The sequence below is a fragment of the Rhinopithecus roxellana genome, chromosome 11 (assembly GCF_007565055.1).
Source record: "Rhinopithecus roxellana isolate Shanxi Qingling chromosome 11, ASM756505v1, whole genome shotgun sequence".
In the NCBI taxonomy this organism is placed as follows: Eukaryota; Metazoa; Chordata; class Mammalia; order Primates; family Cercopithecidae; genus Rhinopithecus; species Rhinopithecus roxellana.
In genome coordinates this window covers 4,924,250-4,941,186 of record NC_044559.1, presented here as the reverse complement: position 1 = coordinate 4,941,186, position 16,937 = coordinate 4,924,250, and the positions used below count along the sequence as shown (strand labels likewise).

At 45.5% G+C, this 16,937-nt stretch overlaps 1 pseudogene across 1 annotated transcript in view; it reads left to right on the top strand.

Moving 5' to 3' along the window:
* Nucleotides 1–141: 141 nt before the first annotated feature.
* Nucleotides 142–16,937, top strand: part of LOC104675836 — a 39,310-nt pseudogene continuing 22,514 nt past the window's right edge. The window contains exon 1 of the transcript XR_004060092.1: nucleotides 142–471. The product of XR_004060092.1 is annotated as a cyclin-dependent-like kinase 5 pseudogene (transcript). The remainder of the gene's footprint in view (nucleotides 472–16,937) is intronic.

Sequence of the window (16,937 nt, the reverse complement as noted above, 5' to 3'; positions counted from 1 at the left end):
GAGCCACCATAGCTGAAGTCCTAGTTTCCCAAATTCGGAAATCCAAGCCAACTGTCTCAGGAATGTTTTCCATCCCGCCGCTTGCCTCCAGACGCTCCCAGACCAGAGGCTCAGCCCCCATCTCTGTTACTGCCCCTCCCCCGCCCGACTCAGGAGCCAGCCCCCGCCCCTTATTCCCTGCCCCAGGATCCCGGCCCTTCCTGGGAGCCGGACTGGACTCGGTCCTCAGATCCTCGGAAGGCTCAGCTCTGGGCGGGGCAAGGAGCCCTGGAAGGGCGCGGGCCTCGGGAACTTCTCTCTGCCAGCTGGGACTAGGGGCTGGGAACAGGGGAGACGACCCAGGGCCACGGCCCCTCGGGACTTCAGGCGGCCGGAGGTCGTGGGGGCGAAGCCGAGTCGGGAGCCGGGCTTCCGGCCCTTGCTACCCCGTCTGGGCCCGCGGGTTGCCCACGCGCCCGTCCCCACCCAGCGGTGAGTCATGGAGCAGGGCCCGCGGGACGCTTTGTTGAGTGGGGCGCTGCCGCCCGGCCAGGTCCCGCCCCGACACTGCTCGGGGAGGGGCTTCGGGGCACTGGGCCGTGCACGTGAGAACGAAGCACCCCGGGGGGTGGGGGGGGCCGTGCACGTGCGCTCCCGCGCCCGCGTGCAGGAGACCCCCTCCCTTCCACTCCGCTTCCCTTCGGTACAAACCGGTAACCTCCGGCCCTGGACGGTTTTGTTGGGGGGGTGCCGGATGGACTGGGGTTCCCAACATCCCCCGGCACTTCGTGCGTGCGGCCCCGGTACGGAGTATGCCCTGCCGGTAGGTGACTCATCGTGGCACTGGTTGAGTGCCGGATGAGGCCCGGGCCTGGCGTAGGGCGCAGGCTGCTGCGGCCCCTTCTTCCCAGCGCCCGTTACGCCCTAGCGGTCCCCTAGCGGTTCTTGTCCACCCGCTCCATGTCCTTACCCTGGCACTACCTCCACCCACAATCGCCTCCTCTCCGGACTGCGCGCCCGTGGGCTTTTCGTTTCAGTTCAAAGGTACCGACTAGGCGGTGCTTTCCAGTTCTGGGGAGATTCAGCCAGCGGACTCAAGGCGCGCTCCCTGCCTTCTCTGGTCTCCCAGCAGGGGACGATGTCCCCAACCTGGCTGCCAGCCCAGGTGCTGCAGTGCAGGTCTGCGTAGGAGGTCGTTCCCTTCTTCAGTCTGAGATCTCCGGCGCGGAGCACGGGTCTCTCACCCTCACCCCAGGGCTGCCACAGTTTCACGATCGGTTACTTGTTGCTGACTGTCCCCAAAAGGTTTCTTTGTAAAATGTGGGAAAGTCCTTGAAGAGATACCTGGAGCAGTGTCGGGGTCGCCTCCAGGAGCCCCCGCCTCCAGGAGCAGGTCCCAGGGCCTGGAGAGCGGGCCTCCGGGCCACTCCAGGAGGCTGGTGGGGCTGGACTGGCAGAGCCCGGCATCCTTCTGGTGTGCATCATTACCATGTGACGCAGGAATGAATCCCAAGGGACTTTTCACCTGTTCTCCTTGTGAGTGAGCGCCTTAACCTGACCCAGGTGCGGCCAAGGAGAGAGGTGAGGCCTGAGGCCAGAGGTCTTCTAGAAAAGACTTTCCTTGCCTTGAAGGCGGGGCATGGTGGCTCAGCCTGTAATCCCAGCACTTTGGGAGGCCGAGATGGGAGAATGGCTTGAGCCCGGGAGGTCGAGGGCGGCTGCACTCAATCTGGGCAACAGAATGAGACCCTGTCTCAGGAAAACACACACACACACACACACACACACGCCGCTCTTCGTCTTCCACTGGACATCTGGAAAAGATCCCTAGAACCAGCTACTTGCAACCGCAGGAGGAACAAGCCTGAGGAAAAGCCCACCTGCTGATTAGGGCAGAAGAGCCTCCCAGACCTCCAGCCTGTTCCCACAACACCCTCTCCCTGTCCACCTCAGCCACCTTGATCTTCCCATCATGCTCCTGCTGCCTCGGTGTCTTCACACCTGCTGCGTTTTCTGCCTGGCATACTCTCCATAAATCACCCTTGCCTATTGCTCTTCCAAATGTCAGGTCTCAGCGGCCTTGGGTGTGCGTGCACGCACACACACACACACACATGATGCATCAGGTCCCTGGTGACACATTCTCATACCCCCTGTACCTCCTTTTTACAGTCACAGTGAATTAATCTGTTGCCTTCATGTGTGCTTCTCCATGATGATGGTTCATGGGGCTGTAACCAGTCCTTTCTCCTTTTTAGTGTATGCCCAGTGCCGTCCACGGTGCTCAGGCAGCACTGGCTAAACGAATGCATGGAGGACCATCCTTTTGTTCTGCTGGATGACAGTGACTTCTCATTTTCAGGTTCACCATGGAGCCATTTCTGCAATGCAGCCCCTTCCACATTGCCCCAGCCCCATGGAGCTGGCACTCCTGTGGCACTGTGCAATTGCCTGTTCCTGTGTGCCTCTGCTCCCCCAACACTAGGAGCCCTGGAGGGCAGGGCCAGGTGGGACTTGCCTTTTGGACCATGTCTGGGACACAGAGGGTACACAGCCAGTGTCTCTGTAATAGGTCCCTTGCCTGATTGCAGGGCAAGTCCATACACCCGAAACACCGGTTTGCAGCAGAAGAAAGAGGTTTAATTGCAGGGCTGCCGGACAAGATGGGAGAAAACCTCAAATCTCTCTCCAAGAAGTTTGGGGCTAGGTTTCATAAGAGTTTTAGAACAGGCCAAAGTGTGGAGATTTTTGATAGGTTCAAGAGTGCAGAGTGAAGTCATGGGGCCCAGGAGATGAAAAAACTGTTCTCATGCTGATTATGTTCTTCTGGGCTGTTCGAACTGGTTGGGGTCACTTGTTTCACTGGAATTTGGAATCTGAAAAACATTTTAGGTTGGGTGCGGTGGCTCACTCCTGTAGTCCCAGTACTCTGAAGGCCAAGGTGGGTGGATCATCTGACATTAGGAGTTTGAGACCAGCCTGGCCACATAGTGAAACCGTGTCTCTACTAAAAATACAAAAATTAGCTGGGTGGGGTGGTGTGGTGGTGTGGTGGTGTGCGCCTGTAATCCCAGCTACTCAGGAGGCTGAGGTGGGAGAATCGCTTGAACCTGGGAGGTGGAGGTTGCAGTGAGCCGAGATCGTGCCGCTGCACTCCAGCCTGGGTGACAGAGTGAGACTGTCTCGGAAAAAAAAAAAAAAAAACAAAAACTGAAAAAACAAACAAACAACGTTTTAAGCAATTCCTAAACAAAAGCCTATGATTCTAACATCAGAAAGCCGAACTGTAGGAACAGTGGGGATGCAGATGGTCAGTATCCAGTGCCATGGGAAGTTCCGTAGAAGGAATTTAGTCAAAGCACAGCCTCATTAATGCTTAATTATAGCTGCTAATGCTTAATTATCACTATATATCTGTGTAGAATGCTTGTTAACCCTGTGAGGACAGCTTCACCAGAGGAACCCTTGGGAGCTTATACTGCCCAGGCTTGTCTCCACCAGGTTCATGGAGCAAGTGCAGCCCAGACTGGCTGAGGAGGAAGAACTGTGGCTACACTACACTTATTGGGTGTCAGTCAACTCTCTGGAGATCAGTTCTTCCATTAGCAGTGCCATAAATAATTCCTAATTCTCCAAATTCCAGTTTCCCATCTAGCCCAACACACAGTCACTAATATTACATTGTGGTTCCACTTACAAATAACTGCATTTTCGGGTGGAGGTGTTCCCTTAAACCATTCTCTCTGGACGGTGTTCCTTCTTCCCTCCTCTTCTTCATCCCCATTTTCAGTCTGTAGGATGAACTTCTTTGTATTTAATCTCCTAAGCATCTACCCCTGGAGTTCTCAGCTTTGACCCCCATCAGACTACGCATGAGGCAGGGTGCAGATTCTTCCACTTTCACCTCCTCTCCCCTTCTCTCCCTCCCCCCGCCTTTTTAAAAAATGCTATTTGTCCCATTTCTACACTGTGAAAGCATGTAGATTCGCATTACATTCCTCAGCCCCGAACCACACCTTTGTTTTTGTTTTGGATCTGCAATTGAAGATGTTAAAAGCTGTTTGCCATTCCTTCAACCGAATATTTTCTGCTGTCTCTTGGTTGGTTAGAATTAGTCCTGCAGAGTCTTCTCTTTTTTTTTTTTTTCTTCTTTGAGACAGAGTATCACTCCTGTTGCCCAGGCTGGAGCCCAATGGTGCCGTCTCGGCTCACTGCAACCTCTGCCTACCAGGTTCCAGTGATTCTCCTGCCTCAGCTTCTGCAATAGCTGGGATTACAGGTGCCTGCCACCACGCCTGGCTAATTTTTGTGTTTTTAGCAGAGACGGGGTTTCACCATGTTGGCCGGGCTGGTCTCCAATGCCTGATCTTAGGTGATCCATTCACCTTGGCCTCCCAAAGTGTTGGAATTACAGGCGTGAGCCACCATGCCCAGCCCAGAGTCTTCTCAAGAATGAAATAGTTATAGATGATAAATGTTTAGAGAGATAAGACATCTGATACCTGAGTTAATAATTTTTATAGCTGGGTAATGGGTCCATGAGAGTTCATTATATATATATATATATATATATATTTTTTTTTTTTTTTGGGACAGAGTCTCGCTCTGTTGCCCGGGCTGAAGTGCACTGGCACGATGTCGGCTCACTGCAACCTCCGTCTCCTGGGTTCAGGCAATTCTCCTGTCTCAGCCTCCTGTCTCAGCTCATGCCTGTAGCTGGGATTACAGGCATGCGCCACCACGCCTGGCTACTTTTTGTATTTTTGGTAGAGACAGGGTTTCACCATGTTAGCCAGGCTGGTCTCGAACTCCTGACCTCAGGTGATCCTCCCACCTCAGCCTCCTGAAATGCTGGGATTACAGTCGGGAGCCACCGTACCCGGCCCATTATGTTTTTGTGTATGACATTTTCTATTTTTAAAAAGGTAAAAAAGTTAAAAATTTTTAAAAAAGAAGGACTTATGTGAACAGTATTCTGATTTTTAAATGTTTGGTTGGTATTGTTAGTCTGTAGCCTTTAGACTTTCTCCCTGGCTGGGTTTGAGGTTTGTGGCTCCCTCTTCAGCTTGAGTATCTTCTAGGTGTGGCTGCACTGCCTTCTGGCATAGGAGGTTGAGTAGGCCCTACATGTCTGATGCCCACTGAAATTTATTTTTTTAAATTTAAATTTATTATTTATTTTGAGATGTTGCCCAGGCTGGTCTGTCTTGCCCAGGCCGGTCTCAAATTCTTGCCTCAAGCAGTCCTCCCACCTTGGCCTAACAAAGGGCTGGGATTACAGGTGTGAGCCACTGCACCAAACCCCTACTGGAATTTTTTTTTTTTTTTTTTTGTAGAGACAGGGGGGGTCTGCCTCTGTCACCCAGACTGCAGTGCAGTGGCCTGATCATGGCTTCCTGCAGCCTCAAACTCATGGGTTCAAACGATCCTCCTACCTCAGCCTCCCAAGTAGCTGGGATTACAGGTGTGTGCCACCACACTCAGCTAATTAAAAATTTTTTTTTGTAGAGATAGAGTCTCACCATGTTGTCCAGGCTGATGTCAAACTCCTCGGCTCAAGTGATCCTCCCACCTTGGCCTCCCCACAGCACTGGGATTATGGGCGTGAGCCACTGTATCCAGACTCCCACAGGAATTTCTAATAAGCAACATGATATTTCTGGCTTGCTCTCTTTCTTTATGTTTGAAGTACAATAATTTTTCTAGAATTTGTCTCAGTGATTATTTTTCTGGTTCACTGTTCCCTGGTGTGCAGTTTGCCCTTTGAATACTAATTCAAGGCTGGGTGTGGTAGCTCAGGCCTGTAATCCCAGCACTTTGGGAGGCTGAGGTGGGAGGATAGCTTGAGCTCAGGAGTTTCAGATCAGACTGGGTGACATAGTGATACCCGATCTCTACAAAAAAACAGGAAAAGTATCCAGGTGTGGTGGTGCACACCTGTAGTCCCAGCTACTAAGAAGGTTAAAGTGGGAGGATCCCTTGAGCCCAGGAGTTGGAGGGTGCAGTGAGCCATGATTGCGCCACTGTGCTCCCAGCCTGAGTGGCAGAGTGAGATCCTAACTCAAAAAAAAAAAAAAAAAATTGTATACATATGTGTACATATATATGTGTATGTGCATATATGTACCTGTGTATGTGTATGTATGTATATATACACATATCTACCCAGAAGACAGATTGTTGGATCATAAGTTAGCTATATATTTAATTTTTTGAGGAATCTCCGTAGTGTTTTTCTTTCTTTTTTTTTTTTTTAGACGGAGTCTTGCACTGTAGTCTAGGCTGGAGTGCAGTGGCATGATCTCAGCTCACCGCAACCTATGTCTTCTGAGTTCATGCAACTCTCCTGCCTCAGCCTCCCGAGTAGCTGGGATGAGAGGCACACACCACCACACCCGGCTAATTTTTTTTTTAAGTAGAGATGGGGTTTCACTGTGTTGGCCAGACTGGTCTCGAACTCCTGACCTTGTGATCTGCCCATCTCAGCCTCCCAAAGTGCTGGGATTACAGGTGTGAGCCACCACGCCCGGCCTTCCATAGTGTTTTTCATAATGGCTATATATATCAATTTGCATTCCTACTAATAGTGTACGAGGGTTCCCTTTTCTCCACATTCTCACCAACACTTGTTATCCTTTGTCTTTTTTTTTTTTTTTTTTTTTTGAGATGAGGTCTCCCTGTGTTGCCCAGGCAGGAGTGCAGTGGCTGTTCACAGGCACGAACATAGCACTCTATGGCCTCGAACTCCTGGGCTCAAGTGATCCTCCTGCCTCAGCCTCTGGAGTACCTAGGACTATAGGCGTGCACCACTGTGCCCAGCTCCTGCTTAATTGTATTTTAAAATATTTGCTCTGTTCCATTGCTCAGCTTTCTTTTTTGGGAATTCCAAGTGTGAGTATGAAGTTCTTTTCTTCCTACTTTCCATATCTACTGTTGTCTCCCAAATACTGTGTATCTTTTTCATATAATTCCTTTTTTTCTTTACATTTTCCATTTCTGTTCTGTAGGCATCTACTGTGGCATCTACCTTCTTGTACTTACCTGCCATTGTTTGTTTAGTCTTTTTTCTTCTATTCATTTCTGAGATATATTTCTCTTCTGCCTGCTCTTGCTGTCTGGCCATCTCCTCTCAGAGTTCTGGCAACTGCTTTACAGTCTTCCTTCATACAGCTGTTGTTTATTAAGTGTCTTCTCTTCTTCCTAAAATTCATGTTGGAGTGTTGACTATTCTTTTTCTATATTTAAAAATAGGTCGGGCGCGGTGGCTCAAGCCTGTAATCCCAGCACTTTGGGAGGCCGAGACGGGCGGGTCACGAGGTCAGGAGATCGAGACCATCCTGGCTAACATGGTGAAACCCCGTCTCTACTAAAAAATACAAAAAACTAGCCGGGCGAGGTGGCGGGCGCCTGTAGTCCCAGCTACTCGGGAGGCTGAGGCAGGAGAATGGCGTAAACCCGGGAGGCGGAGCTTGCAGTGAGCTGAGATCCGGCCACTGCACTCCAGCCTGGGCGACAGAGCGAGACTCCGTCTCAAAAAAAAATAAAAAAAAAAATAGTATGTTTTTACTGTTGACTAGAAAAAAGGGAAGGGCAGAAGTACATATCTATGGTATGCTGTCCTTTCTGTAAGAAAGAGAGGATGGGCTGGGCGCAATGGCTCACGCCTGTAATCCCAGCACTTTGGGAGGCCGAGGCAGGCGGATCACGGAGTCAGGAGTTCGAGACCAGCCTAGTCAACATGGTGAACCCCCCCCACTAAAAATACAAAAATTAGCCAGGCGTGGTGACACGTGCCTGTCATCCCAGCTACTTGTGAGGCTGAGGCAGGAGAATCACTTGAACCCAGGAAGCGGAGGTTGCAGTGAGCCGAGACTGTGCCACTACACTCCAGCCTGGGTGACAGAGTGAGAATCCATCTTCAAAGAAAAAAAAAAAAAAAAAGAGAGGATGAAAGAAAATACAGTGTCTCTGTTTATTTGTAGAAAGTGCAGGAAGGCCAGTCACAGTGGCTAACGCCTGTAATCCCAGCACTTTGGGAGGCCGAGGTGGGCGGGTCAATTGAGGCCAGGAGTTTGAGACCAGCCTGGCCAACGATGAAACACTGTCTCTACTAAAAATACAAAAATAAGCCAGGCATGGTGGTACATGCCTATAATCCCAGCTAGTCGGGAGGCTGAGGCGTGGGAATCACTTGAACCCAGGAGGCGGAGGTTGCAGTGACTCAAGATTGTGTCACTGCACTGCAGCCTAGGTGACAGAGCAAGACTCTGCCTTAAAAAAAAAATGCAAGAAGGATAAACTAGAAAATAAAGGGATTGGGGGATTGGTTACCTATAAGGGGCAGGTGGGAAAGAGGTGGAAAGAGGGAGGGAATGGGAACAGGCTAGCAGGGATAAGTAGAGTGACAGTTCTCTGAATATATCTTTTTTTGTGATTCTCAGAACCATAGTAATGTTCATATACTCAAAATATAGACAAAACAATTAAAACCAACCAGAATATAGGGGAGGGAAGTACCCAAAATGAAATGCAAACACTAACAAGTGAACCTAACTCTACTACAAATGAAGAAAATAACCACACTCAAAAGAAAAAAATCCAAGTAACCTTGAAAATCAGTATGTTGAATGGATTCTGTAGGGTTAAATGCAGCAAACACTCTCCATAAATTCTGTAATCTAGTCAGTAAATATATCCTTTCTCATAGGATTGTGGGTAAGCAATTCAGAGACAACTTTATATAGTATAATTTAATGCATAAGTAAGTGTACCATAAATAATAACTGGGTTTGTCACTACCGGAGAAAGAAATTAAAAAACAGGGAACCCTCTTCCAACACCCCATGTGGTGTTGTACTGGAATCTGAGGTATCAGTATAAACTCAGGATTTTTTATTTTTGTACAAGTAAATACAGAAATATAACTGGGCACAGTGACTCACGCCTGTAATCCCAGCACTTTGGGAAGCCTGAAGTGGGCAGATCACTTGAGCTCAGGAATTGAAGACCAGCTTGGGCAATACGGTGAAAGCCCATCTCCACAGGAGTGGAGGAAAAACCAGGCAGAGGGAACCCCAGGACGTTGAGGGGCTCTGGCTGCTGTATGGGACACCCTGCTGGAAGCTTGCCTCTAATGGGGCATTAAAGACAGGCAGGCAGGGGCTCCTGCTCTGCCAGAGGTTGGAAGACCGGACTGCATCTTCCCTTCTTACTCTTGGGATGCAGGTCAGCTGTTTTCCCTCAGATGAGAGAGTCAGGTTCCAATTTTTTTTGTTTTGTTTTGTTTTTGAGACGGAGTCTCGCTCTGTCACCCAGGCTAGAGTGCAATGGTGCTATCTCAGCTCAGTGCAACCTCCACCTCCTGGGTTCAAGCATTTCTCCTGCCTCAGTCTCCTGAGTAGCTGGGATTACAGGCACACGTCACCACGCCTGGCTGATTTTTGTATTTTTAGTAGAGATGAGATTTCACCGTGTTGGTCAGGCTGGGAGGTTCCAATTTTACAACATGAGAAGAAGGGCTGAGATCATGCCCATTCTGCCACTTTGCTGAGTCCCGAGCTGTGATGAAGTGAAGAAGAAGGCACAGGACAGGACAAAGAAGGGGGCTTAGGGACCCGGGAGTTTTCCTTGGCAGAAGTCAACTTGTCCCACCCCTGAGAAACTCTGACCTTCTCACCTGCCAGGGAGGAAAACGGACTGGGGAGGAGGGAACAGGGAGGGGGACCAGTCTGGTGCTCTGTGCTCTGGGAGGGAAGTCTGATGATGGGAGTAACTCAGGAACGGTTAAGAATAATCCTAAAATAGCCAAGCCACAGTCTAAGCCAGTCCATGAATGCACCTTCCAGAGAGCAGATCTGTAGCAGGAAAAGTCAGCCTGATCTTTGCCCTACTGCCTGCTGCCTGGCCCTGGCTGCTAATTAAGCCTCCTACCCTGTCCCCTTCACCAACTCCTCTTGTCCTAGTAGGGATGGGGTAGGAGTAGTCAGAGGAGCCAGATCACCCCAATCAATAGGGAACTACAGCTGCGACCAGGAGCACTGGGCCCAGTGCACCCACCATCCACACTCCGGGTCTGAGTCAAGTAGGAGTACATAGGGGGACAGACAGGCAAAGTGCAGGCTTTGTGCATGGGATGGAGGCTGCCAGGAGAGAGCAACCAAATTCTCCCACCCACACACATGCATTGCCAGCCGTGATCAGGTGGGACCTCCAAGGTCATCATCAACTACCACCTTCTCCTGGCTCTGTGTTCCCCCTACACTTAGGGCATCTTGGAGTGAGACAGGCAGGAGGGGTCGAGGGAGCCCCTTCATGAACAAACCATATCTTTGTTTCAGGGGCAGGACCAGGTACATAATTTGCAGGACCCAATGAGAACTGAAAATGTGGAGTCTGTCGTTCAAAAATTGTTAAGAATTTCAAGGCAGTGACGAGAGCATTAAACAGAGTTCAGGTCCCCTCTGAGTGTGGGGCTTTTGCACTGCACAAGTGGCACCTCTGTGAAGCCATCCTTGTGCAGGGACATGAACATTTACTAAGCGCCCACTACTCAGCTCTTCTGGCTCTGTAATGCGGTCTGGTTCTGTGTCTGCACCCAAATGTCATTTTGAATTGTAATCCCCACGTGTTGGGGGAGGGATCTGTGGGATGTGATTACATCATGGGAGTGGGTCCCACATGCTGTTCTCGTGATAGCGAGTTCTCACGAGATCTGATGGTTTTATAAGGGGCCTTTTCTCTCTTCATTCTGCACTTCTCTCTCCGGCTGCCATGTGAAGGACGTGTTTGCTTCCCCTTCCACCGTGATTGTAAGTTTCCTGAGGCCTCCGCAGCCGTGAGGAACTGTGAATCAATTAAACTTCTTTCCTTTGATTAACTTCTAATCTATAACTAAGGTCTGAGTCCTGAAGACCTTCCTCTGGAGCCTCAGTAAATTTAGTTACTCTAGATGGGTCCAGGTGCTGCAGGTGATTACCGTTATCTCGTCTCCTGCAAAATCATGGAGGTTTGGGGAGTTCCTTCAGACCTCCTCTTGTATGGAGGTTTATTTTCTTCGTTTTTCTTTCTTGCAAGGACAAAGTGAATTCTGTAATGGTTTATGTATCATTTTTGAGTTTATTGCCAAAAATTGAGGCTCAAGTTTGTAGACTACATTTTTAAATAAAATAAAACTTTCTAGACAAAGAAATGCAATTAATTGAAGCTGTTCCTTTGATACCATTTTCCAAATTTACACAGAGTTGATAGCAAATTTTTCACTTTATCTTTCCTTGAATGCATATATTCATATAAATGCTCTTAAATTCTTAGTGCAACAGGGTGGATTGTCATTACAGAGAATGTTCTTAGCATAGAGCACAAATCTCCCCACTGCTGACTAGGCTCTGGTCACAAAGCACCCCGAGCTGGCCTTCAACTTGCACTTCTCGGTTCTTTTGCTTATCTTCTCTATTTCTAGAATGGCATTGTCATTTCACTTGTCTGTCTGGTCATATACTACTCCTGTAAGAATCAGTGAGTTCTTGGTACATATTGATCTAAATTTGCCTCTGGTTTTGAACCTTTTTCCACTTTTCCAGGCAAGGTTGATTTATCTGTCTACGTTTCCGTAACAATCTTTCCAAGCATAATACAGCAAAAAGAGAGCTGATTCATCATGTCCTGTCCGTTTCCCTCTGGAGACTTTGGAGCCAATGTGAGGGTACAGGTGTGCCCTGTATAAGATCTTTGGTCACCTTTTTCAGTTTAGCATAGGTCTCAGTATATAATTGTTCTCAGGTGCCATTAAACTGGGCCTGAATAATTGAAGGATTGAACGTTTTCAGGAATCACCCAGCATGCTTCAATAATTCATCTTAATTGGGGGATATGGGGAAAGTTTGCATGAGAAAGAAATTTTTTTTTTTTTTAACTTTAAGGATAAGTTAAAATTCAGTAGGCAGAATGATAATAAATCTTGATTTTTTAAATTTTTATTTATTTATTTATTTTTAGACAGAGTCTCACTCTGTTGCCCAGGCTGGAGTGCAGTGGTGCCATCTTGGCTCACTGCAACCTCTGCCTCCTGGGTTGAAGCGATTCTTTTGCTTCAGCCTCCCAAGTAGCTGAGACTACAGGTGCCAGCTGCCATGCCCGGCTAATTTTTGTATTTTTAGTAGAGACGGTGTTTCACCATATTGGCCAGACTGGTTTCAAGCTCCTGACCTCATGATTCACTTGCCTCGGCCTCCCAAAGTGCTGGGATTACAGGTGTGAGCCACTACACCCAGCCATTTTTTATTTTAAAATTTTCATTTTTTACTATTTTGATATAACTTTTTTTTTAAGAAAAAGGCAGAAATCACTGCTTATTAGAAGGCAGATTTTAGTGATTTTTATACCCCTAGACTTGTTGCATATCAAACCTATATAAAATATCTATAAATCAAATCATTAATTGCCCCTAGTGTAATAATTCTATATATGGATGTAATGTTTGAATCTTCAGGAGCTTTAATAACTTGAAGGCCTTTTCATTGCTTTAAAATTAATTCTCATTGTGTTTGTTTATATTGTATCTTTAAGCAGAAGTACAGAGTAAGCAATTAGTGTGATTAATTCCTCTGCTACAATACAGTAAAGCACTGCCTCCCTAGACCAACTCTCTGGGATCCCTGGAAGACATCTGGCATCCAGCAAGTCTTGACCCCTCTTTAGAAAGCCATGAAGAAACTGGAGGCAATTCTTTTAATTATTTGCCCTCTAGAGGCAATTCCATTAATTACCCTCCCTCACCTATCCAAGACACAATTTCTCCAGTTACATGTAGAATCCTGTTATGTGTCTCCTGGCCAGACCCTTTATTTAATAGATGTGGAAATTGAGGCCATGAAGAATGAGGTGAGTGTTCAGAGTCCACATGACTAGTTAGTGCCCAGAGCCTGGCCTGGACTTCTCTCTTGTTCTGGGGCCTTGAGTTCTCTCCCTCTTCTTTAGTACATAATGACCAGAGGTAGCATAATCTGCGCACCACATTTGCATTTGGAGTGCATCTGTTTTGCATTCATTTAATCTTGTTGAGATGGTTTGCTTGTTGACCTGCTCAGTCAGTTATCTTTTCACCTTTGTGAGTTGAGAGCTTTGTGTATGAAGTCTGTAAAACTGCATCTTAGGAATTGACATAATCTGTAGCTGACCCATGCTGTTTTCAGATGCATCTTAATTGTGATAGTGATAGTGATCCAGAAGATTCACACGTTTTTCTGTGCTATTTCAGAATAAGCCTTCTTAATCCAACTCAAGATGGAGTAAAAAACAACAGAATACTACATTTTTGTTTCTTTTATTTAGGTAAAATACCTCTTTCCTGACAAGACTAGGACTCTTACATAGATTGCCATGAACTACAAGAAGTACAGCATTGCCAGAATAACCTGTGGTAAAATGTTCACTTATTGAACATTTTACTTGCATTCTTTCTACAAAATGAGTTTATTTTTAGCGACTTAGTCAAATTATCTTGACTTTCTGATGTTTTGAAAGAATATTTCTAATAGATTTAGGTATTTCATTAATATTGAATGTTTTTAAAACTAAATGGGTCCCAAAGGAAACTGAACAGTTAAAACATGGTTTACTTCTGCAAATACTAACTTAGTGAGGAGTCTCAGGGAATCTGCACATTTGTCTCTTCTATCTAACAATTACGAATTTCTTAGTGTATGTTTTGATCAGACTGTTTTTTGATCACAGTTTTGTAACCACTCTATTTTTCCTCTCTCTGGCAGTCACTTCCCAGAATTGACAAGGAATTCATCCTCAGGTGATTTCCGCTAAGTAAATCCTAGCACTTCTTGACACTTTAGAAAAGGCTTTGGAATAATTTTATATTAGTATTTCTCACCTGCATATTTTTACATGTAAATACAAATTGCATATACATTACTTTGAAAGAGAACCAGGATAAAATTTAAAGAAACGTGGTTTTAGAAGTCCAATGGTAGTATAAGACTTCACAAAAAACAGACTGCTCTTGATTCAGTACTTCCTACTTACTCCCCAGATGCAGCCAACTTCAACAATTTTTATTTATTTATTTATTTATTTATTTATTTATTTATTTATTTGTTTTTTTTGTTTTTTTGAGGCGGAGTCTGGCTCTGTCGCCCAGGCTGGAGTGCAGTGGCCAGATCTCAGCTCACTGCAAGCTCCGCCTCCCGGGTTTACGCCATTCTCCTGCCTCAGCCTCCCGAGTAGCTGGGACTACAGGCGCCCACCTCGTCGCCCGGCTAGTTTTTTATATTCTTTAGTAGAGACGGGGTTTCACCGTATTAGCCAGGGTGGTCTCGATCTCCTGACCTTGTGATCCGCCCATCTCGGCCTCCCAAAGTGCTGGGATTACAGGCTTGAGCCACCGCGCCCAGCCAACAATTTTTATTTTTTAAAAAATGTATTTTTATATTTCAAAATAATATGTTTGTGTGTGTGACCTGTCTCTCCCCCAATCTGCCCCACTCTGGCTTTACCCGCTTAAGAAGCATTTAAAATATTCTGCATATCCTTAGCATATACCATTGCAATTATGGGGTAGGCTTTTTTTTTTTTTTTTTTTTTTTTTTTTTTGTGCTTTCAATGAACCTCTAGTGGTACACGTCTGTTTTTCTTGTTAATTCTTGGGAATGTCTTCTATTGTTTCTATAGTAATTTACTTCCCCTCCAGCTTCCTTGTTGCTTCTGGATCTCTTGTTAGATGTTGAACCTCTTGAGTTGATTTTCTAATTTTTGTCATCTTCCTCTCTCATTTTTTGTATTTTGTGTTTAATTTTCTGGTATCTAATTTACCTTGATTTTCTATCTTTCTGGTGACATTTTCATATGCTCTTACTTTCAGTTATCAAAAGTGTTCTCTTGACCTTGCCCTTGCATTCTGTTTTCTCTGCCCACCTCTTTGATTCGCCCCATTGCCACCTGGTGTTCTGGTTTCTTAATTTTATTTAATAGGCTTTCTTCAAAGGCCTGGTGATCATTTGCTCTGTGCTTATATATGTTTATTTTTTCATTGGGCAAAATACATGTAACATAAAATGTATCATATTAACTATTTTAAGTGTACAATTCAGTTGCTTTAACTATATTCATAATGTTTTGCAATGATTCCCACCATTCCTTTCTAGAACTTTTTCATTTAAAGCTCTGTACCTGTTAAACAGTAATTCCTAACTCCAGACGTCTTCCGGTCCCTGTTAACCACCATTCTACTTTCTGCCTCTATGACTTTGCCTATCTTAGGTACCTCATGTAAGTGGAATCATATAGTATTTGTCTTTTTGTGTTCGGCTTATTTCCCTCAGCATAGTGTATTCAAGGTTTCATTGTTCATCCACATTGTTCATCCAATGCATCAGAATCTCCTTCCTTTAAAAAGGAATAATATTTGAATTATATTCCGTTGCATGCATATATCACATTTGTTTATTCATCTCCCGGTGGGCATGGTGCTGCTTCCACCTTCCGGCTACTGTGAGTAATGCTGCTGTGAACATTGCTATACAAATATCTTTTTGAGTCCCTGCATTTAATTCTTGGGGCTGTGTACCTCAAAGTGGAATTACTGGGTCATATCATAATTCTGTGTTCAACTTTTTGAGGAACCACCATGCTGCTCTCTAGAGCAGTCCAGCACTTTACACTACCATTAGTAATGCACAAGGATTTCATTTTCTCCATATCCTTGTCAACACTTGTTATGTTCCATCTTTTGTTTGTTTGCATTATAATAGCCATTTTAATGGGTGCGAAGTTGTACCTCATTGTGGTCTTGCTTTCCATTTCCCTTATGACTTGTGATATTGTCTGCACATATTTTAAGGTTTATACACTAACAAAGCTGATTACTAGCGGTGTGTGTGTGTATGGGGAACTGTGTGGCTGCTGAGTGGCTTCCCTGTGGGATGATCAGCCAGAACCTACTATTGTATTAGGGGATCCCCAGATGTCAGCATTCATAGGTCTTTTTAGTTTTTTATGGGTACATACTAGGTATACATATTTATGGGGTACATGAGATATTTTGATACAAACATATAATGTATAATAATCACATCAGAGTAAATGGGATATCCATCATCTCAAACATTTATCGTTTCTTTGTATTATAAACGATTCAGTTATACGCAGTTATTTTAAAATGTACAAAAAGCGATTGCTGACTATAGTTACCCTGTTATGCTGCCAATTAATAGATCTTATTTATTGTAGCTATATTTTGTACCTATTTACTAGCCTCACTTCCCCCCAACCGACTACACTTCCCAGCCTCAAGTAACAACCATTCTACTCTATCTCTGTGAGTTTGTTTTAATGTTTAGCTCCCCAAAATGAGTGTGAATGTGCACAGTTTACCTTTCTGTGACTGCCTTACTTCACTTAAAATAATATCCTCCAGCACCATTCCGTGTTGTCACTAATGACAGAATCTCATTCTTTGTTGGGGCTGAATAGTACTCCATTGTATATATGCACATTTTCTCTGTTCATTCAACTGTTGGTGGACACTTAGGTTGCTTCCACCTCTTGGATATTGCAAATAGTAATGCAGTAAACATAGGAGTGCAGCTGTGTCTTTGATATATTGATTTTCTTTTTCATGTATATCTCTAACAGTGAGATTGCTGGATCCTTTGGTAGCTCTATTTTTAGTTTTTTGAGGAACCTCCAAATTGTTCTCCATAGTGGTTGCACTAATTTACATTCCCACCAACAGTATGCAGGGGTTCACTTTTTTCCATATCCTCACCAGCATTTGCTAGTGCCTATCTTTTGAATAAAAGCCGTTTTAACTGGAGTGAGATGATATCTCCTCATAGTTCTGATTTGCATTTCTCTGATAATCAGTGATGTTGATCACCGTTTCCTAAGTCTGTTAGCCTTTCGTATTTTTTCTTTTGAGAAACGTCTGTTAAGATCTTTTGCCCATTTTA